The sequence below is a fragment of the Meriones unguiculatus genome (genome assembly GCF_030254825.1).
Source record: "Meriones unguiculatus strain TT.TT164.6M chromosome 13 unlocalized genomic scaffold, Bangor_MerUng_6.1 Chr13_unordered_Scaffold_41, whole genome shotgun sequence".
Classification (NCBI taxonomy): Eukaryota; Metazoa; Chordata; class Mammalia; order Rodentia; family Muridae; genus Meriones; species Meriones unguiculatus.
Window position 1 is genome coordinate 4,298,225 of NW_026843650.1, and position 26,040 is coordinate 4,324,264.

General features: G+C 38.5%; 1 pseudogene; it reads left to right on the plus strand.

The window, feature by feature from the left end:
- The first annotated feature begins 1,587 nt into the window (after nucleotides 1-1,587).
- LOC132651217 (single-stranded DNA-binding protein, mitochondrial-like) overlaps nucleotides 1,588-26,040 on the plus strand; it is a 30,772-nt pseudogene continuing 6,319 nt past the window's right edge.

Sequence of the window (26,040 nt, forward strand, 5' to 3'; positions counted from 1 at the left end):
GAGGGTGGAGGAGGGGAGGGACTGGAACAGGAGGAGGGAGGGAACCACAGGGGAGATACAAAGTAAATAAAGTGTAATTAATAAAGAATCATTAAAAAAAACTAAACAAAAAGTAGGAGCTCTGGGGGCTGAAGAGATGGCTCAGAGGTTAAGAGCACTGGTTGCTCTTCCAGAGGCTCTAAATTCAATTCCAGGCAACCATATGGTGGCTTACAACCATCTATAATGAGATCTGGTGCCCTCTTCTGGCATGCAGAGATACATGCATGCAGAACATTGTGAACATACGAATAAATACATAAATCTTTTTTTAAAAGTAAAAGCTGTGAATGTTCTCATTACATTTTACACTTTTAGTATGAAATCCATTTTATACATGTATCCGCCATCCAAACCAAAAAGTCCAGACAGGGTCTCATAATGTAATTCTGGTTGGCCTGGAGATTGCTTTGTAGACCAGCCTGGCCTTGAATTCACAGAGCTCCACCTGCCTCTATCTTCTGAGTTCAGGCTTTAAAACCATAACACCACCATGCTCTGCTATGTTTTGATTTTTAAAGACAAAGATAGTGGCAAGCCATGAACTCCTAACCTTCCTGCTTCTACTTCCCAAATGTTGGAATTACAGCTATGAACTAACCCATACTCCATGCTTTTCCTGCTGTGGGCTGAACCCAGAGCTTTGTTCATGCCAGGACAACACTGTACTGGCCATGTTCCAGCTCTAGCCATAAGAAAACAAAAAACAAGCAAAAAAAAAAAAAATAAGTAAATGAAACCTTAATTCAGAATGAGGAAGTTCTAATAACTTGTCTCTAAGAACCTGAAATTTTTGCTTGGCAAAATTAGGTCAGTTGCTGTCATGAATTATAGGGTTGACTTTTCCAAACGGCTTTGTCATAATTTTATTTTGTTGCTGTGATAAAACACTTACCAAAAGCAACTTAAGGAAGAGATGGGTTTATTTCAGCTTGCACTAACAGGTCACAGCCCAGAAACCATTGGCGCCTCTGAAGATTGCGCAAGTCTTTTCCTACCCCCGCCAGCTTGGTGGCATATTTCTAAAATCCCCATCTGCACAACATAAACAGGAAACTTGCAGCAAAAAGCCTCGGCGGTGCAAATTCCAAGCTTCCAGCAGAGGGCGGGAGAATCTCCTCCCTGCTGCCAGTGGCAAGCAGGCAGCAGAGAAGAGCAAACTTTTCAAGGGACCCAGCGCCCCTCCACCTTCTTCTCCCCCTGCAAAAGGGAGAGAGAAGGTGGAAGGAAAGACCCCGCTCCAGGAAAATAAAGAATAGGGGAGGGGGACGTTGAGGCAGAGGCCCAGCCTCTAAGAGCTCAGCCTCCGTGGCGAGGCTGCGCCCGGCCGCCCATTCTCCAAGCCGCGGGTCCGAGCGGCCTCGGAGGAACCCGAAGTCCGAGCCCTCTCGGGTGGGGCGGAGGAGGGGCTGGCACGAGGTGCAGCGCAGGCGCAGTGCGCGCCTCCATTGTCAAGCGTGATGGAAGCGCCGTCGCTATAGATACAGACGCTGAAAGGTTTTCGCTGAGCTCGCCTGGGCCTGGTGGGCGGCGGCGGTGAGGGCGGCGATGGGAATCCGCTTCCCGGGCGTGGTGGCGGGGGTCGTGGTTCCTCTAGTGGACTACTTCATCTTGGTCGGCTGAGACTAGGAGAAGCCAGGTAAGAATGTGGGGCGGGCGCCGCCTGGGCTCCGCCTCCGCCCCTGGGCTCCGCCTCCGCCCCGGCTCCGTTTCCGCCCACCTAGGCTCCGCCTCCCCCATCGGGCTCCGCCTACAACCCTTGACTCCGCCTCTGCTCCCGGGCTCCTCCCCCGTCTCCGCCCCGGGCTCCGCCTCCGTTCTCGGGCTCCTCCCCCGCCTCTGCCTCTGGGCTCCGCCTCCGCCCCCAGCAGCCCTCCAGTGGGCTAGGTGGTGCTGGGCCTGGCATCGCGGCTGGGAGGCGGGAAGGAGAGAGGGTTGGGTCCCGAGGTAGAGGAGCAGCGGGTCCACGGGTATCAGCAGCCATCCCAGTGCAGCCGAGCTTGGCTGGCTGTGGGCGTGTGTGAGGGCCCCGCAGGATGGCGGTCGCGGGGAGAGACCGCAGCGTTGTAGCCGGGGGCTGGGCGGGTCGGGAGAGCCTGCCTGCATCCAGACAAGAGCTTCTGTGCTGGCTGCTGGTACCCGGGACTGTGCCCTCCTGCCGCCGGGGTTGGGAGGCTGGGGCGCAGTGTGCAGAGTTCCTCGGGATACACTTGTGCCATGCATCCTGAGGAAGAGTGATAATGGGCCAGTCCTCCCGGAAAGGAAGTGCAGAGGGTCCAGTGCTGCCTCTGCCTGCCCTAGGACAGGAGAGGTGGGGGAGCTTGGACCTCCCAGTCTAACGAATGTACTTGGAAAGGCCAATTATTTTTTAGGCCAGGTCCCAGAGTGGCAACTAGAAGAATTTTGTTAGAAAATCTAAGAAAGCATATGTATATGATTGTGGTTTGCATGGGTGGGGAACCTCTGTCAATGTGCTCCCCAAAGTGCTAAAGGGGAGGGGAGGGGAGGAGAGAGGAAGAACATGTTCAAAATTTTCCTGGCAAAAAAACAGAAAGGAAAACAAATCCTGCTTAATTAAGTTCCACCTTTTGTGTGTATGCTGAAGAATTCTTAAGTTGTGTTTATGTGTACATCCTTTCATCATAGTTACGTGCATATATATATATATATATATATATTCTAAAAGCTTGCTGTTTCAATGTCTTCCTCACATTTCAACTGAATTATTTTGGGGCTCTAAATCTAAACCTAATTCTTATCAATATTTGGAGGTTTTGCTTGTACTGAATGTGTGGTTTTATTTTCATAGTTAACAGTGTGTACACAGTCCCTTACACCAGGGTCATCATGCTTACGTCTCTTAAAAAAGGAATGAAAAACAATAAATAGTTCTAATAATGTTAATGACTAAAATGAAGGTAACTGAGTGCATTTTACAATGATCTCAGATGCTCACTTCAGACAGAACATTTTATGATGAAATATTTTTCATGAGGCACAAAATGCCTGTTAAGCTTAGGGCATGTTTACAACATTCTCTTGAAAACAAGGTTCAAGATGCATCCTGAAGTCGTAACATCAAATGATGTACAGAGAGGAGGTAATCAGATTCGCAGACATGGTCTCCTAGGGATAAGTATGGCAGAATGCAAAACCCAGGACATTTTTTGAGGATCTGACCTCTCATAAAATTTAATGAAAACATAGATTCTTTGCAGAAAATGTACATGCACATGAACCCAACTATGTACAAAGCAGGTACAGAGTGAATGTCAGGAGAGGGACCAGGTTAAAAACTAATACCAAATAAGTAGCACTGTTGCTGTATCTGTAATTTCTATCTTGCTTGGAAGGCAGAGACTGTTAACCTCCCTATTTATGGCAGAGCATCTGCATAAAGAAAAGCAATGCTTTGCTTCTCCTGTTCCTTTTCTTTCTCCTCCTTCTTTACCTCATATATGTGATGCAAATGTTCTACTTCCAAGCTTTATTCCGAGCTCCTGTACAAAACAGGTAGATACAGATAGTCCTTGCATATGATAAAGCCAGATGCTAAACCTCATTAAAGATTAAAGGAAGTAACTTGTTATGGGAGAAATGAAAGAGAACAGAGAGAAGGCAACAGGCATAGAGGAGGCTATACTAGTCACAACAGTAACAGAACAAGATAAAAAGACTCCATGAGAAGTTTATTACAGATAGCACAATGGCTGGCATTAACAAATAAAATGCTACATACTCCCATCCTCTGTGTGGGAATTCTGTATTACTATCAAATTATGAAGAAATTGTTAAAGCCATTTACTGTTTAAAAGGTTATTTGTCCTTCCCCAGATAGTTACTGTTTGTGCATTAGGTACCAAATACTGTGCTAAGTCCTGAACACACAGAAAATAATTCATGCAAACACAATTCTTTCTCTATAAGCTTACAGTTTTGTGGGCTACTCCACCATAAACAAACCCATAGACCATGCAGAGAAATGTGTACGTCACTATAAAATCTACTATGAAATCTAAAGAAAACAAGAGGGATTTAACAGCACAAGATGATAAAGAACATATCAAAGGCCCAGAGTTGAGAACATTTTAGTTAAGTAGGGGAAATGAAAGAAGGTGAATTTTCAATCCTCGTTTAGAAAGACAGATGGGATGTGCATTGAACGTATGACAGGAGTCTACTGAGCGCATCTGAAAGACTCTAACTAGCAGTGTTTTCAAAGCAAAGACTCAAGACCAAACCTTTGGCAGAGTACAGGGAATCATAAGAAAGAAGGGGAGTTAGTCTGATTGGGAAAGGATAGGAGCTCCACAAGGACCAAATATATCTGGGCACAGGGTCTTTTCTGAGACTGACATTCAACCAAGAACCATGTATGGATATAACCTAGAACCTCTGCTCAGATGTAGCCTGTGGTAGCTCAGTAACCAATTGTTTTCCCAAAGTGAGGGGAACAAGGACTATTTCTAACAGGAACTCAATGACTGGCTCTTTGGCCTCTCCACCCCCGAAGGGAGGAGCAGTCCTGTTAGGCCACAGAGGAGGGCTTTGCAGCCAGTCCTGAAGATACCTGATAAAACAGGATCAGATGAATGGGGAGGAGACTTTCCAAGTCCATCGGTGGACTTGGAAAGGGGCAGGGAGGAGATGAGGGAGGGAGGGAGGGATTGGGAGGGAATGAGGGATTGGGACACGGCTGGGATACAGAGTTTATAAAATGTAACTGATAAGAAAAAAATAAATAATAATAATAATAAACGATGGGGCTGGAGAGACGTCACAGAGCTTAAGAGTGCAGGTTTCTCTTCCAAAGATCCCGAGTTTGATTTCCAGCACCCACGTGGTGGCTCACAACCATCTATAGTGAGATCTGGCTCCTTTTTCTGGTATGCAGACAGAATACTCTACAAATAATAAATTTTCAAAGAAAAAAAAAGAAATGCACCATGGATCATCAATAAAATTCCCCTCCCTCCAAAAAGAACACTCACTACCTCTTTAAATAATAATAATAATGAATTTTAAAGTTAGTTTTCTCCAAGGGGCCACAAACCAGACTAACTGGTTAGCCTCATGAGCAGTAACAGAAAAACTCAAGGGCATATTTGTGGGTTGTCAAGGCTACAATATATATTCAGTTCTTTTGTATGCATATGGCTTCTAATTTCACACTTTTATGGTATTTCTGTGTGAGTGAATATCTGTATCTTTGTACCCACGTTTCCCTCGTGTTTTTTCTTTGCTATTTTTATTGATAACATTAGACACCTCAACCGTTTTATTGATTTCTGGAAGATTGGAGCCTGACAATTTCCTCTTTATGAAATACGAAAGTGTGTGCCTGTGACATAAATCCACCTCCCCAAACTAATGATCTGGCCTGCCCTTTAGGGTTTTCTGGTCTAGGTTTTGGTACATCTCTGTGCTTCTTTGCTATCATTGCTGTGGTTTAAATCAATTTGTGAAGTACTAAGCCTTTCCTGGCCATTGTCAAGGGCAATCCCAGAATTCTAAGCGATCCCTTGATTATCTGCTGCTACTGCTTCTTCTACTATTTATTCTTTGTTGGCCACCACAGCACAGTCATCTGTATTACCCAGCAAGACACTCTGAGACTCTGTTCATGATTCATTTGGGGTGTATATGTTTGAGAGAGAGAGAGAAAGAAAGGGAGACAGAGAGGTAGAGACAGACAGACAGAGAAAGAATACTGCTATATGTGTATGTGTGGATCTTTCTATAATTCTGGAACACTGAAGTGATTTATGGTATCAGTCTCCTGTCTGTCCTTCTCATTTGCTCTTGTATTTGACTTGTTGTCTGTGGAGTTCGGTGGGAATGTCTCTCCCATGTTGACAGATTTGCAAACCCTGAACCTGACCACCTACCTCATCATAGGAATGAGAATTCCTACAGAGGAAACATGTGGACAGATCTGACTGACCAATCAGAAATGGAGTGAGGTGGAGACAGTATGTCCACAGCCTAATAACAATTTGTCTTGGCCCTCTTTAGCTCCTATTAGCCATTCCTTGCCAGCCTCTTTGTTGGACCTAGTATCCTAGGACTGATGAATACCTGTAGGGTGGTGCTAACTAGAACACAAGCGTCTGGCAGGCCTGATGTTAAAATTTTCACCTGATGGCATTGGAGTCCCATAGCTGTTTTCTATGCTTTGCCATAACCCACTTTTCTAAGGTCTAACTGAAGAGCATTTATGGCTGTTCTGATATTATAAATATTTCATGGGACTCCCTCCACATTGGAACATGGAATTTGGAGTGACACAAATCTATGCTCTCGGGCCATGGCAATTGTCATATTCAACAAGCACACAACTCTTGCTTTCTACTGTATCCTGGGATACCCAGCTGTCCTGTCACTGAGGAGTGTCTACTATCACTTTACTGGCTAGAGCTTTACATATTTATAGAAGCCAGGCTTCTGACACCCAGAATGAATGTGTTCTGCAATGTGGTTTCCACTTTCCTTACTAACCCCCATAGCACCGGGGGCAAGGTCATGCTGGCTGCAGAGCATCGCAGGATCCCAGAAATTTCAGTGACCTCCTTCTAGACTTATGGTCAATATTGTGAGAGGATTTCTTCCAATATGCCACAACACTGAGGACGAGATGATGGATGCCTTTTATAGTTCAGGGGCTACAGCGATGATTCAGGGGTTAAGAGTACTTGTTCTTGCCAAGGACCAGTTCTGTTTTGCACCTGGTATCTACCCCCATCTGTAAGTCCAGTTCCAGGGACTTTAGCTCCCTCTTCTGCCCTCTTCACACACCTTCACCTCCATCTGATACACAGGCACACCTACCCATGCAGACAAAACACTCATACATATAAAAACAAACAATCAGATGAGAATTACACTTCCTAAGAGAGGGGGAAAAAGCACACCCTTCCATTAGGAAGTAAAGCTAGTTTATTGCACACACAGCCCCAGCCACAAATTCACATAATCCCAGTTTAAATGTGTCCAGTTTAAATTCTTCTATTCAGCCAGGGCCCAACCAGTCCCTGCTCACTGAAAAAAGAATCCTGGGTCCCTGGCCCCCTTTATTTTAGTGAGTGCCGACTCTCCCAGTCAAAACAGGCCTGGTCTTGGGAAGGTAGACAGAGATTATAAATCATTTTTAAGGATTATAACAAAAGCCAGCTGTGATGTCATATGCCTGTGACCCTCAGTGGGGCAAGCAGTGGTATGAGTTCCAGATCATCTAGGTTTACAAAGCGAGTCCAGGACATGCAAGGCTACACAGAGAAACCCTGTCTCCAAAAAACAAGGGCTTGTGCCCCCTGCCAGCTCTTTACACTCACAACACTGGACATGTTCTAAGTTACATAGTATGACTTCAATCAGGCTACAGAAAAGTCCTGCCAAGCACGTTGGCACGCACATTTAATCCCAGCACTTGGGAGGCTGAGGCAGGTGAGTATCTGTGAGTTCAAGGCCAGCTTGTTCTACAGAGAAAGTTCAAGACAGCCAGTGTTACACAGAGAAACCCTGTCTCAAAAACCCAAAATAATAATAATAATAATAATAATAATAATAATAATAATAATATTGAAATAAAAAAAATATCAGAACCAGGCCTACTGGCACATTTTCAGGTTCCTTTCACAAGGAAGGCACACAGTAGAGTTTATGGGAAAAATAGCAGGTGGAAGAAAGATTTGAAACTTCATTTTATTTCAGTTTTAAAATCTCAATTACATTAATTCTAAGTGGATTTGAGAGACCAAAGACTTAAAATCAGTGGGTATTGTTTTAAAGTTTAAAGCAGAAGCATGAATAAAGGCTAGTTAGTTGGAAACAAGTCCAGCCACCTTGGGGAAGAACGAGCCTTAATGCCCTGAGGGGACAAATTACCCTTACTGCATTCTTTCCTGCCCACTAATTATACAGTTGCTAGGAAACTGGCCCGTAAGACCAGGCTAGAACTGTTTGTAGTCTCAGTACCTAAAGTGGACCAATCATTTCAAAAGTCAATTCCCCTTCCCCAATCATGTAATGCCAAAGCATGTAAGTTCCTGCTTGCAGTTTTGCCCCATAAAAACCATGCTTCCCTAGATCTCAGGGCTACATTCCTCTCCTGTGTCCACAGGAAGTTTATGTCCCATATCCAAACATGTATACAATTTTAAAAACCTCATGTATTTACAGCAGAGTGTATCCCTGGTCTTTTGGGGTTCCCGTACTGGACATAACAGTTTCACTCTGAGTAAGACCATTATTAATTTATAAATATCTCCCAACAACAATAAACACTTGTAGCCACAGAAAACAACCAAAAACCTACCCATTCCCCCTTAAAAAAAATAGGACATCATTATCAGTGATTTCTTCTAGCTGACATTTTGGACATGCAGAAATACTGCTGGGGACCCAAAGAAAAATGAAAACATGTTTAATTAAGCAAGCAATATTTGTGGTCCAGTCTTTGAATGTTGAGAAAATAATAAGAGTTAATAAAAGTCCTGTTTAGAACAGTCTAAAATGCTGGACCAATTAAGATTTGTAGCTTTCTTCAAAGCTCTCTTGGGAACAGGTCATGATGAGAAACACCAATTGAAGCAGTTGAGGCAGAAACAAGCAGAATTATGGAACATGCAAGATTCTGAAACAGATGTGTTAATGTCTCAGCATGCTGGAAGGAGGATTCTGTCAGGTTTGGTCCAGCATCTCCAGTATTCACTCCTTTTGTTCTGCAAACATATAATTTCTCACAAGCATTACACAGTTCTAAAATTATAAATGTAAGAGATGTTCAGAATGAAATTAAACTGTAAAGCAATTTTATCAATGCCAATTAAAAGAATGGCATAATAAATATTGAGGCTATTATAGCCAAGGAATTGTTGGCCATGCACTGCTGAAATTCCGCTAGAGACATTTTTTATGTCTCAGTCAGTTGTAGAGTTGTTCCCATGTGAAGGGATTATCAATTTATATTACCTGTTCTGTTTGGTCTTTTTATTAGTTTTGAAGGAACCCATAATTTCTCTTCTCCTGTGTGAACATATGCAAAACCTCTTCCCCAGTGTGTAACACATTCCCTACTGTCCATTTTGAAATTGGGATATCTTTGAAATATATAGGCTGAAATAATTCAGCAGTTTTTTTTCTATAACCAAGTGTCGTGCATCTGTTTTTTGTTTTTCATTAACATTTAAGAAGTTTAAGGTCAATAAAGCATTATGTAATCTATCTCTGTGGTGTTTTAATACCCCTCCCTGATTGTTAAGCATGTCCCTTAAAGTATGATTCTATTTTTCAATGACTGCTTGACCAGCAGGATTGTGAGTTATACCTGTTACATGTTTTATCTTATAATATGTAAAAAAAATCTTTTCACTTTATTAGAGACATATGCTGTAGCATTATCAGTCTTAATCTGTGTAGGCATAACCATAACTTCCATCACTTCTAATAAATGTGTAATAACTGAATCAGCCTTCTCAGAACTTATGGCTTTTGCTCATTGGAACCCTGAATATGTGTCTATAGTATAGTGCACATATTTCAGTTTACCAAACTCTATAAAATAAAACACGTGATTTGCCAAATTTCATTTCTTTGGTTAACATTAGGGTTACTTCCTACAGGTAGTGGAGTTTAGTTATATAAAGAACAAGTGGGACATTTTTGCACAATTTCTTTGGCTTGTTGCCAAGTGATAGAAAACTCTCTTTTTAAGCCTTTGCTGTTAACATGGTGTTTTTTTAAATGAAATTCTGAGGCCTCTAATATGCTTCCTGTCAATAGTTGATCAATTTCAACATTGTCTTGTGCTAGAGGGCCTGGTGGACCCATATCAAATCTGATCTATGTTATATACAATGGATTATTTCTATTTCTGATTACTCATTGTAACTGAAGAAAGAGTGAAGTTAAGTCCAAATTATCCTGAATTAGATCAGAAGTTTCTATATGTAGAACAAATCTTTCTGAATATTGAGAGTCAGTGACTATATTAAGAGATTCTTGAAAATTTGATAACACCAAGAGAATTGCATATAATTCTGATTTTTGAACTGAATCATAAGGACCCCACCACCACTTTACTCAGATTTTCTGACTTACAACCTGCCCTTTTTGATTTATTGGCATCCGTATAAAATGTGGGAGCTCCAAAATTTGGAGTTCCTTTTATTATACGAGGGAGAATCTAATTGTTTCTTTTTATAAACTGAAGTGACTTGATTTTTGGGTACCTTTTGCTGATTTCTCCCAAAAACTCACAACAAGCTCTTTGCCAATATCTCTACCCATAACGATACAATCTCAGCATTGGTACAGGGCACCAGAATTTCAGCTGGATCTGTTCCAGCCAACTGATGAAGTCTCATTTTTCCTTTTAGGATCAATTCAGGAACTTTTCTATATAGGTTTTAAACTTTTCATTTTGTTTGTGTGCCAAAAATATCAATTTTAAGACACAGTTGACCTTCTGCATAAGAATTCCCGCGGGAGAATGAGTGGAAAGCAAGATAACCAAAATACAGGTCCTATTTGGATCAATATGGTCAATATATGCATCTTGTAATTTCCTTTCTACCAGAGCCAATTCACTTTCATCTTCAATTGATAATGTTCTTGGACTTTTAAAGTCCTTATCATCCTGTAAGTTTTGAAATAAGTTATTTAGCTCTTGAGTAGCTAAACCAAATGTAGGCTATAGCCAGTTAATATCTCATAGCAAGTTTTGAAAATCATTGAGAGTTTTTAATTGGGTTCTTCTAATTTGTACTTTTTGTGGTGGAGTTTTCTGTAGACCTATTTTGTACCCTAGGTAATTAATAGAATCTCCTCTTTGTACTTTTTCGGGAGCAATCTCTAAACCCCAACAAGACAAAGTTCTATTTATTTCATCAAAAATATTTTCTAATGTTTTTCTATCTGAATCAGCTAATAAGATATCATCCATATAGTAAATTATGGATTGAGGAAACTGCTTATGAATTATCTCTAACAGCTGTTGTACAAAATATTGGCACAAAGTAGGACTGTTCAACATCCCCTGTGGTAGGACCCTCGAGTGATATCTCTTTATTGGACAGCTTCTATTAAAAGTGGGTGCTGAGAAAGCAAACCTTTCCCTATCATGTTCATGTAAAGAAATTGTGAAAAAGCAATCCTTTAAATCAATCACTATAATAGGCCATTGTTTAGGTAAGATGGAAGGCAATGGGATTCCGGATTGTAATGACCCCATTGCCGGAATAATTTTGTTAATGGCTCTGAGATCTGTTAACATCCTCCATTTGTCAGATTTCTTTTTTATGACAAATACCGGAGAATTACAAGGACTCCTCTATATGTTGAGCCTCCAGTTCTTCCAGGACTAGCTGTTTTAATGCCAGTAATTTTTCTTTACTCATAGACCATTGTTCAATCCAAATAGGTTGGTCAACCAACCACCTTGGTAAGGTGGTGGGGGTTTTATTAGCAGTGGCTTCCCAACATGAAGTTGAAAAGAATGCTTGTATCTGGTTTATGGACAGCCTGGGCAGCCTGTATCTTTTTTGATGGCATTTTAAAATAATTTTAACTTCTTTATCAGGAGTATTACCTGTTTTGCCTCTGAAACTGGGGGTTGTTAATCTGGGTCTCCCATTGTTGTAACAGATCTCTTTCCCATAAGTTTATGGCTATCTCAGCCACATATGGCCTTAATTTTCCTATTTGACCTTCTGGTCCTATACATTTAAGCCACCTGACTTATTGTTTCACTTTAGATAAAGTTCCAACTCTTTGGAATTGGATATCGACCTCTTGAATTGGCTAATTTGGGGGTCAAAATTTAGGGGTGATAATTGCGACATCAGCCCCAGTATCCACCATTCCTTCAATTTCAATATTATTTAAAATTATCTTTAACTTTGGCCTATGATCATTTATAGAGGTTTGCCAATATATTTGGTTTTTTCCCTTCCTGTTTTTTTGTTTTGTTTTGTTTTGTTTTGTTTTGTTTGATTTATCTATAAAACTTACCCTGGCCTCACTGTTGAAGTTTTTAATGTTTATTCCCAGGGCAGTGGCATTTAACTTTCTTGTGGAAGAGTATCCCTGTCCTGTATTGAGGCCTGAGAAAGGTCCCCTCAGGCAGTTTTGATAAAGGATTACCCTATTTCTCTGTGCTCTACATTCACTAATCTGATGTCAACCCTTGCCACATCTTCTGCATATTCTAAAAAGTATAGACTCCCTTTTGAATTATTTTGTTTTTTTTTTTTTGGTAACTCCGTTTGCCCATCAAAATTAAGACATTTCCCAATGTCTTTAGGGATAGCTTCTCTTATCAAGGCCAAATTGGGTGATTGAGGTCTGTTGTCAATTGTATTTATAACCCATTTGTCTTTTTGTGCACACCTTGCTTTGAATGGCCGTATTACCTCTTTGCATTCAAAATCTTTGCATTTTCAAAGGCTTTTCTAGCTAGTTGATCTGATATGCTTGTACCACCAGCTGAGGTCAATCTTTGCAAAACGTTAATGAATGGTTCACGTGGAGCTTGTATGACCTGAGAGAATGGCTCAATCCTTTTCCCTGATTCCTCAACCTTGTCCCAGGTATTTAAGGCTGCTAGGTGACATAATGCTAAGGTTTCTTCATTATATACAGCTTGTATCTCTGTGTCAGCCTATTGGCCATCACCAAGCAACTGTTCCTTAGAAACACCAACAGCCCTGGCTCTATTTTTGTATGCTATCTCTCTAGCCTCTTCTCTTCATCATGATAGTGATTGTAAATATGGGTCAGGTTCTTTTATTGCCTTTGACATATCCTCCCAGTCCTTTGGGATTCCTCTACTGATTGACCAGAAAGTCAGCATTTGTTTTACAAATGGTGAATGCATTCCAAAATTGGTGACACTTTCTTTAAATTTTCTTTGGTCTGGCACTTCCACAGGGTGCCATTCAGTCTCATGGTAATCCTGTGGGTGATCATCATTTGCTCCTCTCTGTTGTACACCGACTGGATAAGCTAACGTTTGTTTTCTAACCACCTTTGTTTGGCTTTCTTTATTATTATCTTTTGCCTCTGCCTGAGTATGTTCTTTACTTGGTATTCTAAACTCTTTTTCTTAAGTCTGTACCCATATTTCATACCTATCTCTCTGTTGTTTGTTTTGTTCAATAATCTCTTCAATCTCTTGTTTTATGCCTCCCTTCTAACTTTTAATTTTTCTTTGTAGTGTTCTAATTGTTTGTGTTTTCCAGTATCTTTTCTAAATCCTCTGCCCTCATTTCCTGTTGTTTATCATGTTCTATAAGTTTTTGTGTCTCTTGTTTTATGTCCTGTTTCCAACCTTCATTTTTTTCTTCACATTGTTCTACATGTTCTTTGTGTTGTTCCAGTATCTTTTCTAATGCCTTTGCCTTTGAGAAGACATAAAAGGCTAAATCAATTATTAAAGTTAAATTGAGGAATATGAATGTAACCATAGTCATAATTTCTAAACTTTCCTTTATTTCTGTCTTAAAACCATAGAAGAGATTATCTGCCAAGCTCAAAGAAGTCTGTATTAATGTTTCTCTCATCCTGTTAGAATATAGTGGCAGCCAGTTTTGTTCAGTCTCAGTTCTGCCCAAAGTAGGCTGTCTTTTGCTCTGAGGCATGTTTAAGAGTCTCTCTTAAAGAGCCAGTAATTTATCTGGGAGTTTTTAGGTTTAAAGTTTGGGTTGTATCGCTGAGAGCTTATTCCTCTCCCCCACCAAATTATATTAAAGTAGGATTGAAAGTGTGTGGATACTAGATTAGTTGGATACCATTTGTTGTAGATTATTAATATTTACTATTGATAAATCTTTTAGTTAAGCAGTGGTTATTCCTAAACAGCTGTATAACCAAATCACCACACAGAGACTAGGATTTATTTAATTAACCTAGAGCACAATGCTAGCCAAAATTTCTCCATTCTAAACCTCCAAGTCTGCAGAGTTTCCTATGATTCAGATTCACCCATCATACTTGCTTTTTGTGATATTTTAGTTCCAGTTAATTTCTGCATGCGGTGCCAAGCCCTCTCCTGCAGATTCTCCTAGTCTCCTCTCCTGTCTCCTTCCTCTTCCTCCCACTCTGGACCAGAATGTCTCACCTTATCCTCTCCATTACTCAGTATTGGGGCTGGTTGTTTTGATTGACAATATAAAGAACAAATGGTGGCATGTTTATGCAAACTTGAGACAGGTGATGCTTATAAAAAGCATCACAATGCAGTATCTGGATTTAAACCAGACAACGGAGCAGAGAAACCAGCTTTTGAATGAACAAGGGTAAATTGTATACATTCCAACAAAAGAATATTATAACAATATAATATCTTGTATCATATTAAAACAACATGGTCTAAAACTAGACCTCAATAATAACAAAAAATAGTAAATAGCCTGCATATGCATGGAAACTGAACTCTAATCAATCACAGCTGGATTATGAAGAAATAAACTAATTAGACTTTCTAGAATTTAACAAAAATGAAGGCACAACTCACCCAAACTAATGAGACATAATGAAAGTAATTCTAAGAGGAAAGTTCATAGAACTAAGTGACTTCATAAAGAAATCTGAAGCATCTCAAATCAACATAACAGCACACTTGAAAGACCTAGTCAAAAGGAAGCAGACATACACAAGAGGAGTATATGGCTAGAAATAATCAAACTTAGGGCAGAAATCAATAAATTAGAAACAAAGAAAGCAATTCAAAAAATAAACAAAAGCAAGAGCTTGTTCTTGGAGAAAATGACAAAGATAGAGAAACCTTTAGCATAACTAACTAAAACACAGGGGGACACTATACAAATCAGCAAAATCAGAAAATAAAAGGAGGTATAATTACAGACACTGAGGAAATTCAAAAATCATTAGGTTTTACCTTAAAAGTCTATATGCCACAAAATTTGAAAATCTAAATGAAATGGAATATTTTCTTGCTAGATTCCACTTATCAAAGTTGAATCTGGATCAGGTAACTAAATTAATAGACCTATATGCCCTAATGAAATAGAAGCAATCATCAAATTCTCCCTGCCAAACAAAGCCCAGAGCCTGATGGTTTCAGCGCAGAATTTTACTAGACCTTCAAAGAAGAGGTAACACCAATACTCTTCAAACTATTTCACAAAACAGAAAAATAAGGAACATTACCAAACTCATTCTATGAGGCCACATTCACCTTGATACCTAAACCTCACAAAGGCTAACTAAAAGGCAGGGATACACTAAAAAAGATAATTTCAAACCAATCTCTCTTATGAATATTGAAACAAAAATACTCAATAAAATACTCGCAAAATGAATCCAAGTAAACATCAAATATCTCACCTATCCTGACCAAGTAGGCTTTATTCTAGGCATGCAGGGGAGGTACAATATACAGAAATCCATCAGTGTAATCCACGACTTAAACAAACTGAGAAACAAAAACCACAAAATCATCTCAATAGATGCTGAAAGGCATTTAATAAAATCCAAGTTCCATTAATATTTAAAGTTTTGGAGATATCAGAGATAAAAGGCACATGCCTAAACACAGCAAAGATAATATACAACAAGCCTATAGCAAACTAAATGGAAAGCAATTTAAATCAATCCCACTGAAATCAGAGACAAGTCAACTTTGCTCACTCTCTCCTTTCTCTTCAACATAGTACTGGAAGTTCTAGCTAGAGCAGTAAAACAACTAAAGGAAATCAAGGGGATACAAAGCAGAAGGGAAAAAGTCAAAGTATCACTGTTCACAAATGATATGACAGTATACATGAGTGACCCTAAAAATTCTACCAGAGAAGTACTACAGCTGATAAACACCTTCAGCAAAGTGGCTGTATACAAAGATGCTAAAAAATATCTGAAGCCCTCTTGTATAGAAAAGACAAGAGGGCTGAGAAAGAAATTAGGGAAAAAAACAACCTTGCAATAGCTACAAATAGCATAAAGTGCACTGGTGTGACTAACCAAGCAAGTGCAAAAATCTGTATAAAAAACTTCAAGTCTTTGAAGAAAGAAATTGAAGAAGATATCATAAGATGGAATGATCTCCCATACTCATTGACCAGTAAGAAAAAACAGCAAAATGGCCATTCTACCAAAAGAAATGTAGAGATTCAATGCAATTCCCATCAAAATACCAACACAATTCTTTACAGACCTTGAAATAACAATTCTCAACATTACATAAAAAACACAAAAAATCCAGAATAGTTAAAAGAATTCAGTACAATAAAAAACTTCTGGAGGTATCTCCATCCTGGATCTCAAGCTGTACTACAGAAAAACAGTAAAAACGGTGTGTTACTGGCATAGAAACATACTGGTGGATCTGTGGAATTGAATCAAAGACCCAGAAATAAACCCACACACCTACAATGCCTGATTTTTGACAAAGAAGCCAAAACCATTCAATGGAAAAAAGAACATCTTCAACCAATGGTGCTTGTCTAACTGGATGTCCACACATACAAATAGATCCATACTTATCACCCTGCACAAAAGTAAATTCCTTGTGGATCAGATACCTCAACATAAAACTAACATTCTTAATCTGTTATTAAAAAAAATTGAGGAAGAGGCTTGAACATATTTGCACAGGAGACAACTTCTTGAACAGAACACCAGCAGCACAGGCTCAAAGATCAACAATCAATAAATGGGATCTCATGAAACTGAAAATCTTCCGTAAAGCAAAGGACACTGTCAGCAGAACAAAAGGATGGCTTACAGACTGGGAAAGGATCTTCACCAACTCTACATCTGACAGAAGGCTAATATCCAGAATATATAAATAACCCAACAAATCAAATAATCCAATTTAAAATATGATTCAAGGCTAAACAGAAATTCTCAACAGAGAAATATTGAATGGTGTAGAAACACTTAAAATGCTCAACATCCTTAAAAATCTGAGAAATGAAAATCAAAACGACTCTGAGACTCCACTTCTCACCCAACAGAATGACTAAGAGAAAAAACTCAAGGGACAACTCATGCTGGAGAAGATGTGCAGAAAGGAGAACCCTCCTCCATTGCTGGTGAAAATCTAAACTTGTACAGCTGCTTCGGAAATCAGTCTGGTGCTTTTTCAGAAAACTGGGAATACTGCTACCCCAAGACTCAGCTAAAAAACTCCTAGGCATATATCAGAAAGATGCTCAACCATACAACAAGGACATTTGCTCAACTATGACAATAACAGCTTTATTCATAATAGCCAGAATCTGGAATCAAACTAGATGTCCCTCAATGGGGGAATGGATACAGAAATTGTGGTACATTTACACAAGGAAATACTACTCAGATATTAAAAACAAGAAAATCATGAAATTTGCAGGCAAATGGATGGAACTAAAAAAAATCACCCTGAGTGATGTATCTCAGAAGCAGAAATACATGTATGGTATATATTCATTTACAAGTGATTATTACCCATACAATATAGATTGGACATACTAAAATCTACAGACCTTAAAAACCTAAAGTACAAGGAGAAACAGAGAAACATAGGGAAGATGCTTAATTCTCATTCAGAAAAGAAAACAGGATAGACGCCAGAACGCATAGAAGAGAGAGAACAGGATAGGAGCCTTTCACAGATGAACACTAAGTGACTCCACTCAAGAGGTGATTGAAGCAGATACAGAGACCCACAGCAAAATTTTGTATAGAGCACAAAATGTCTTATTGAAGAAGTGGGAGATAGAAGGACCTAAAGGGGACAGGAGTCACACAAGGAGACCGACAAACAAAAAAAAATCTGGGTCCTGGGGCCCTGCATAGACTCATGCATCAACCAAAGAGCATGAGAGGAATTAGACCCCCTGCTCAGATGTAGCACATAGACAGCTCAGTGTCCATATGGGATTCCTAGTAAGGGGAGAAGAGACAGTCTCTGAACTTGGCTGCCTTCTTCTTGATCACTTCTCCCTGGTGGGACCACCTAGTCAACCTACAGATGAATAGGATACAGGGAGTCTTAAAGGAACCTGATAGGATAGGGTCTGATAGGACCTTCCCTATCAGAGGACTACAGGAGAAGGATAGGAGAGAAGTAGGGAGGGATGCTGGGACCTAGAGGAGAAGAGAGAGGCGGCTAAAATTGGGATACAAAGTGAATAAATTGTAAAAATTAATGATAAACAAGGGTGACAGAATAAAGCATAAATAAGACACAATTGACTGAGAAAAACACAAAAAAATACATCTTTAATCATAGATCTAGCTAGGAAAAAAAAAACCTTAGGCAACCATTACCTCAAATGACAAATAATGTATGTTTAGTGTCCTTCTTGGTACTATAGTAAAAGAGAATGTGATAGGATGCATATAATATCATTGGAAATCTTTCTTCATGCACTGAACATGGAGTGACTTGTAGGAGTTGAGATGTTGATTTACTTTCTCGCCACAGATCAGCAGGAGTGTATCCCTTGCTGAATTCAAGAGTACCCAAACCTTGAGAGAAACAAGTGCCTGCCCATGGCAGTGACCTTCCTGTCATTTGAGGATCCTCTGGGTTTGGTCCTGGCCTGCATGGCTTTGTGTTTATCTGTCAGCACAGCTATAGTTTTGGGGATCTTTCTCAAGCACCATGACTCACCCATCATTAAGTCCAATAACCAGACTATAATAAAATACCTTAGTGTCTTCAAATGAAATTATTTACCCCTACTTTTAGTAAGTTTATATAAAATGTATTTCTAACCGTAACTAAAAGAGCCCTTCATTTAAACAATGTTATATAGATACACTCTATTTCAGAATAGAAACCACTTCTGAAAAAACATTTTAGTAAGTTATACATGTTACTTTTTAATTCATGGACATATAAGTATTCAAATTTTAATTACATAATCGTAATTGTGATAAATAATACAGGTACTATATTTTTTCCCTTAGTATTTTATTTTTCTGGAGGAAACAGGAATTAGGCTGACAGTTGACATCTTCTGTTGGACAGGCAAAAACCTGGACCTCTGGCAAAGGGTGCTTGCAAAATTGTATATCCACAGTGGAAATCAGTGTGCAGAATTCTCAAAATGATGAAAATAAATCTACCATATGAACCACTTATAACTTTCCTTGACATATGCACAATGGACTCAACATACTCCTTCAAAAATATTTTCTCAACCATGCTCATTGCTATTCTGTTCACAATAGGTACAAAATGGGAACACCTAAATATCCTTCAACTGATATAGATAAGTGAAATGGTATGCACATAAGTAGATAGAAATATAAATGACAATATTGATTTAGGTAACTAAAATCCAGAAAACAGATATCACATGTCCTATCTACTCTGAAGCATGTAACTCTAGATCTTCAGTTGTGAGTAGTTACCCTACTGTGAAAGAAAAGAAAGATTGTCATGAAAGACTGGGGACCAGCCCCAGCAGTTGATAGTTTCCAGAGAAAAGGGAAGGATAAGGCAGGGCAGAAATGAGTCAGAAATGGTTGTCCAAAGAAACTTAGAGTCTTGACTGACTGGCAGTCATAGTACCTCTTTATTTAGACAGATTTCAATAATAAAAGATGGATTCACATTGTTCTAAAACATAGATGATATCCTTTTTGTCCCCAGACATGTGTTTTAACTGTCTCTTGGTCATAAATTTAGTCATCATTGATAAACCTTATATTTTACTATCATTTTTCTTCATCAGTCCCATAACCTGACAGTTTTGAGGATCTGGAGGCATATTTGCCACAGCCTGAAAGCCCATTCTCAGGTTGGAAGCATTCTCAGATTCAATGGCAATAAATAAAAAATCTTTAAGCAGCCTTGGACATATTGCTTTGTCCTGAGAAGTATATTATCAAATTTTAATGGACAACCTCAAGAAAAACAATTTAGGCCAAAGCAGCAACAGTTATTATTCAATTCCTGGCATAAATCAATGTCTATACCTCATATCTTTGTAGAATTTATTTATGTGCTAAATCTAAGTATTTTTTTTCATTATTTTGGTCATACAACACTACAGTGATACTGTGAAAGCTGATATTTCTAGGAAAAGGAGGTCATAATACCTCACTTTTAAAATCATTTTTACAAAACATTCTTTGTCCATCATTATAGATCCTAGTTTAAGGTGATGATATCTCCAGACATTCATTTACAGCTCCATATAGTCATGGGGGGCATATCATATGTAACTCCTAATCTCATATGCAAAGTAATCACCTGAGGATACAGCAGTATGAGGTATTTATTCTCCAATGATATCAACTCTCCTAGCACTACAAACTTTGTTTGCCTTTTTAAGAGTATGTTGTTCTGATTATTTTCTTCTTGAGGAAGCATAGGGGTAGATTTTTCAAGACTGTCTTGGAGCTGAAGTCTCATAAGGAGTTCTCTGCCATTTTTATGTGAGTTACAACTTCCACAAGGAAGACATTCATGTAGGGCCAGAAAATTGATATTTCTGAGAGGGGCAGTATGCTCAGAATTTTTCTGGGGAAGCTTAGAAGCAGTACCACAGAGTGAAGGCATAAATGATTCATTAAAAATTTTCTCATTGCTCCAATGTCCCCAGGTCATACATGTACTGAAAGCCCTCTAAGCATGTAGCAAGTGGAGATCAAGACAAAGCCTGGAAGATAGCATGAAGGCTACTATAACATGCAGCTCAGCTGTGCTGGATCTTTGTCAAATAGCTGTGCTGACTTCATGGCTTTAACTGTATATGAACTTTGGTGAGGTTTTAATCCATTTGGAGGTGACGTTGAGTGAAAATAAGCACCTATTTCTATGTTTCTACATATAGACATCTAGTTTGGTCAGCACCATTTATGAAGATTTTATCTGTTTTTCCAATGTGTATTTCTTGCATTGCAGTGTGTATTTCTATTTTTTTTGTTATAGTACTAGTGCATTTACATAATCAAATATTACTCAGACATTTAAAAAATCAAATCATGAAACATGAAGGTAAATGCAGATTTGCAGGTAACTGAGAGTGAGAGAACCTAGACCCAGAAAGAGAAATAGGGTATGTATTTGCTTTACATATGTATTAGTTGCAAGATGTATAATATGCAAGCAACTGAATATAATACCACAGGGATACATACAGATTAAGAACTGGAGGTTAGGGCAGGCAGAGATTTCTCCATAGGAAAGGGAAATAAAATACTTGGAACAAATGGAAAGTGGGCTAAAAAGATAGAATTGAAGGGGATTGGGAAAGGAAGAGGGCAATGAAAAGGTAACATGAGAAAAGACAGGTAAAATTAAGGGTCATTGGAAACCTAATGCAATAGAAACGTTCTAAATCATATTTATAAAAAGAGTCAATATAAATGAAATCACCACACAAGAAGAAAGTCCCAAATGGAAATTTCTTGACACTAAGTAAAGCATCCAGTACTGGTAATATTTAACTGAGGTACTGTTTAAAGTAGTGTGATTGTAATGCCAAAACAATACAGGCTTTTGCCAAGACTATAGGATGCTCTTCAGAAATTGACTACAATGCCCTCTTGCTGGAGACAACACTTACACTTACCTGGAACATAGATAAATAGAGCTTGTGCTTACATAGAACCTTCACACTTACATTCTAGCAACTTTGATATGTGATGTACTTTGCAACTACAAGAGGAGAAATATAAACACTAACCCAGATACCAAATTTTTGAACTATAACAATGCTCTACCTGTAAGACATATTAGTGCAAGAGTTGTAGGAGTAAATACCAATCTATAGTTTGACTTAAGGCCCACTTCACATGATGGAATCCACACCTAACACTGGTTTTTTGATCAAGAAAAGGAAATTACACAGCCCATGGTTGTGGGGGAAAAACAAATAGTACATTCTACTAAAAGTAATAAATGACCATTGACACCATTCTGCTATACTCATAGACCAGTATCTTGTTCAGCCATCATCAAAAAGTATCATCCTGCATCTGATGGAGACAATTTCAGAGACCCATAGAGAAAATAGACAGTCAGTGAAAGACCTCAGAATATGCCCTTCAGGCTCTTCAGTAATTCAGCCAGAAGAGTGTAAGAGCCAGAAAAGAAAGAGGATATCAAAGAACAAAGCAGTATAAATTAAGAGGACTGAAGAATAGATAAACTGTGAGAGACTGAGGCACCATGCACAAGGCCTTTAGAGTTCTGCCCTAGCCCTATCTCTAATTGATAAATGTTTGCAAATGAAAATGTAGTTTTCTCCAAGGGACACTCATTTTATCCAAGGGACTACTCTTAATTGTATTTTTAAGGGTACATTCCAATAGGCAGATGCCCAAAAATTTCCCTCACTGACAAGTTTGGATTCTCATGTCCTGGAATTCTGGCATTCATTTAAAATGTTTTTATCATAGTTCTCATTTTAATTTGCTGAAAATTTTTTTCTATTTTTAAAGCTACATGTCCTCTGTGTGTATACCATTGTTTCAAGTTTAATATTTTGTGAGATTCCTGCATGTTTGAGCAAGTCTACATCATTTCCCAACTTGGGCTCTTTTTCTTTTTTTTTCCTACTTGGATGTGTTTGTTTTTGTCTTTTTGCTATTTTATTTTCTTATTATACATTATAGCTCTCCTTGTTTAATATGAGGGTGAATTTAGACAGAATAGAAGAGGATATGGGAAAGAGTTGCCAGGATTAGAGGAACAGAAAACTTTAATCCGGATAAATATATAAGTAAAATGACTATTTTTAAAAGAAGAAAAGGAGGAGGAGAAGGAGAAGGAGGAGGATGAAGAGAAAGAAAAAAAGAAGGAGGAGTTGGAGAAAGAAGAGAAGCAGGAGGAGGAGAAGGATGAAAAGATGAAGATGAAGAAGAAGAAGAAAGAAGAAGAAGAAGAAGAAGAAGAAGAAGAAGAAGAAGAAGAAGAAGAAGAAAAAGAAGAAGAAGAAGACAAGTGTGTCAAAAGAAAGGTTAAATAGCTATGCACAAAAGATCCAGAAAATCTAAAAAGTGCAAAAAAGTAATTTATGAATAATAAAAATAGAAAAAAAAAAGACAAAACTCAGATCAAAAATTCTAGAAAATATTTTCAGGAAAATAATAGAAGAATGTATCCTTAACCTAATGAAGAAGGGGTAGCCTATAAAAGTACAAAAAGTATATAGAACAACAATTAAAGTGTACCAGAAAAGAAATTGTGCTCAGCACATAAAATTAAAACATTAAATGTGAAGAAAAGTATATTAAACAAAGAAGGGATATTAAAAGATGCAAGTTGAAAATACTAACTTGCATATAAATTCAGGCTCTTTAGAATAACTCCTGATCGCTCAAGAGAGAAAGAATGAATAATCCCAAGCATCAAATCAGGAGGCAAAAACCTCACACCATAACTACAAAATAAAGGGAAATAATAAACATTGCTCATTGAAATCTCTCAACTTGGATGTTCAATTCTCCAATAGAAAGTCAGGAACTAACAGAATGGACTAGACAACAATGTCCATTTTTCTGCTGCATCTACTGAACACTCTTTATCATCCAGGTTGGACAGCATCTCTGTTTAAAAGGATGGAAGGAGACAGTAGAAGAAAGTGGACCAAAAAAGAAGTTTAGGGGAACTTTATTTTATAAAGTTCACACAAACAAATACTAAAATTCTTGAGTCAATTTAAAAGAGAGTATGTACTGTACACACTGAATGAGGATATGCAACAGATGACTTGGACTGGTCCAGCACACATCTACACTCATGTTTACTGAAGCAAAGCTTACCGTATGCTAAGAGAGAATGGACTTGATTGTCCTGAATCACATGAGTGCAAAATATATTATTCAAATTTTATTCATGGAAAACATGTACTTTTGTTTTTTGAGATTTTTAATATAATCACATTATTTCTCATTTCTCTGTCCTACCTACAAAATCTCTCATATATCCCTCTTTTGGCTCTTTCAATTTCAAGTCTTGGGTTGCCAATAACTGCTATTACATGTATCGTGTGTGTGTGTGTGTATGTGTGTGTGTGTGTATATGCAAGAGTGAGAGAGAACATTTAACATTTCAAGAAAGGCAATCATTTTACTTTGAAATTGTGGATGAACTCAAAATGTATCAAGTTATGACCTGAGCTAGACACAGAAATGAAACATTGTCTGACTTATAACTGGGTTATAAGCACTCAGTGCTCTGAAATAAGAACTGAATAGTCAGTATTAGAGCCTGAACATCAGGGTGTAGTGGCATGACTTGTCAAAGAACACATTTCAGTGACAAGAGGAATAATATAAAGAAATACTTTGGGGTGCATGCATAAGAGCTATTAATAATAGCTTACATTGTTTACTTGAGAAATATTCTCTGTATATTTTTTTAAATCTCAATAACCAAAATGTTATAATTACTGTGTAAGAGATATTAATTTATTTATATATTATTTACTCTTCCATCAATTTTCCTTCCATTTTCACCCTCCTGAGTTTTGAGTAATCATTCTTTGCTCTTTTGAAAATTCAAGCCACTTTTTCATAAACTATTTTTACACACTTAACATACCAAAATTTGATTTGTACAATATTTTACAATATTACAATACTAGGAATATATGACAAACCACTGAATTTTATTAAGGGTATTTATTATATATAGTATCACAGGAAAAAGGAAAATGAGTAGAGATGAAATACTATTCTTTCTAGTTGTTTTTAAGAGACAGTTGCCTGAGTCCAGCCATCTCATGAAAAAAAAACTCATTTTTTTCTTTTTTATTGATTATTACAATTTATTCACCTTGTTTTCTGGCTGTAAGCCCCTCCTTCATCTTCCACCAGTTACAACCTACCTCCCTCTTCTACCCCTATGCCCCTCTCCTAGTCCACTGATAGGGAAAATCCTCCTTCCCTACTATCTTATCCTAGTCTATCTTATCAAGTCTTACCAAGAATGGCAGCACTTTCTTCCTCTGTGGCCTGGCAAGTCTGCATCTTCCAGGAGTAGCTGATCAAGGAGCCTTCCACTGAATTCATTTCAGAGAAAGCCCCTGTCACCCTTAATAGGGAACTCACATGGAAACTGAGATACTTATGAGCTACATCTGAGCAGGGATTCTAGGTGTTCTTCATTCATGTTCCTTGGTTGGAACAGGACCCCCCAGGCCCATATTTTTGGGCTCAATTGGCCTCCTTGTGGAGGGCCTCTCACATCCAGGTCTTTCTACCTCCTAAATATTCCATATAAATCCATGCTTTCTGCACAAAATTTGGCTATGAGTTTAACCATCTTCTTCAATACCCTGCTATGTAGATTCTTTCAGAGGCCCTCTGTGGTAGTTCCTGCCCTGTTCCCTATCTTCCCCCATTACCGATGTCTATCCCATTTGCCCTTCTGAATGAGGATTAAGCATCTTCCTTAGGGTTCTTCCTGTTGTTTAGATCCTTTAGGACTCTAGCTTTTAGTATTTTTAATCCTGTATTATATGGCTAATATCCACATATAAGTGAGTATATACCATGAGTGTCTTTCTGCTTCTGGATACCTCACTCAGAGTGATCTTTTCTAGTTGCATCCACTTGCCTGCTGATTTCCTTGTTTTTAATTGCTGAATAGTATTGCATTGTATAAATGTGCCACAATTTCTGTGTTTATTTCTCGGTTTGGGGACATCTAAGTTGTTTCCAGATTCTGGCTATTGTCAATAAAGTTGTTATGAGTATAGTTGAGCAAATGTCCTTGTTGTATGGTTGATAATCTTCTGAATATATGCCCATGGTTGGTATAACTGAATATTCTAGTAGCACTATTCATAATTTTCTGAGAAAGCACCAGATTGATTTCCAAAGTGCTTGTACAAGTGTATATTCCCACCATTAATGGAGGAGGGTTCCCTTTTCTCCAAATCGAGTCCAACTTGTTTTGCAGATGGTGTGGGAGTACACATGCATGACCCTAAAAATTCAACCAGGGAACTCCTACAGCTGATCAACACTTTCAGCAAAATGACTGTATACAAAATTAAATTAAAAAATCTGAAGCCCTCCTGTATATAAAAGACA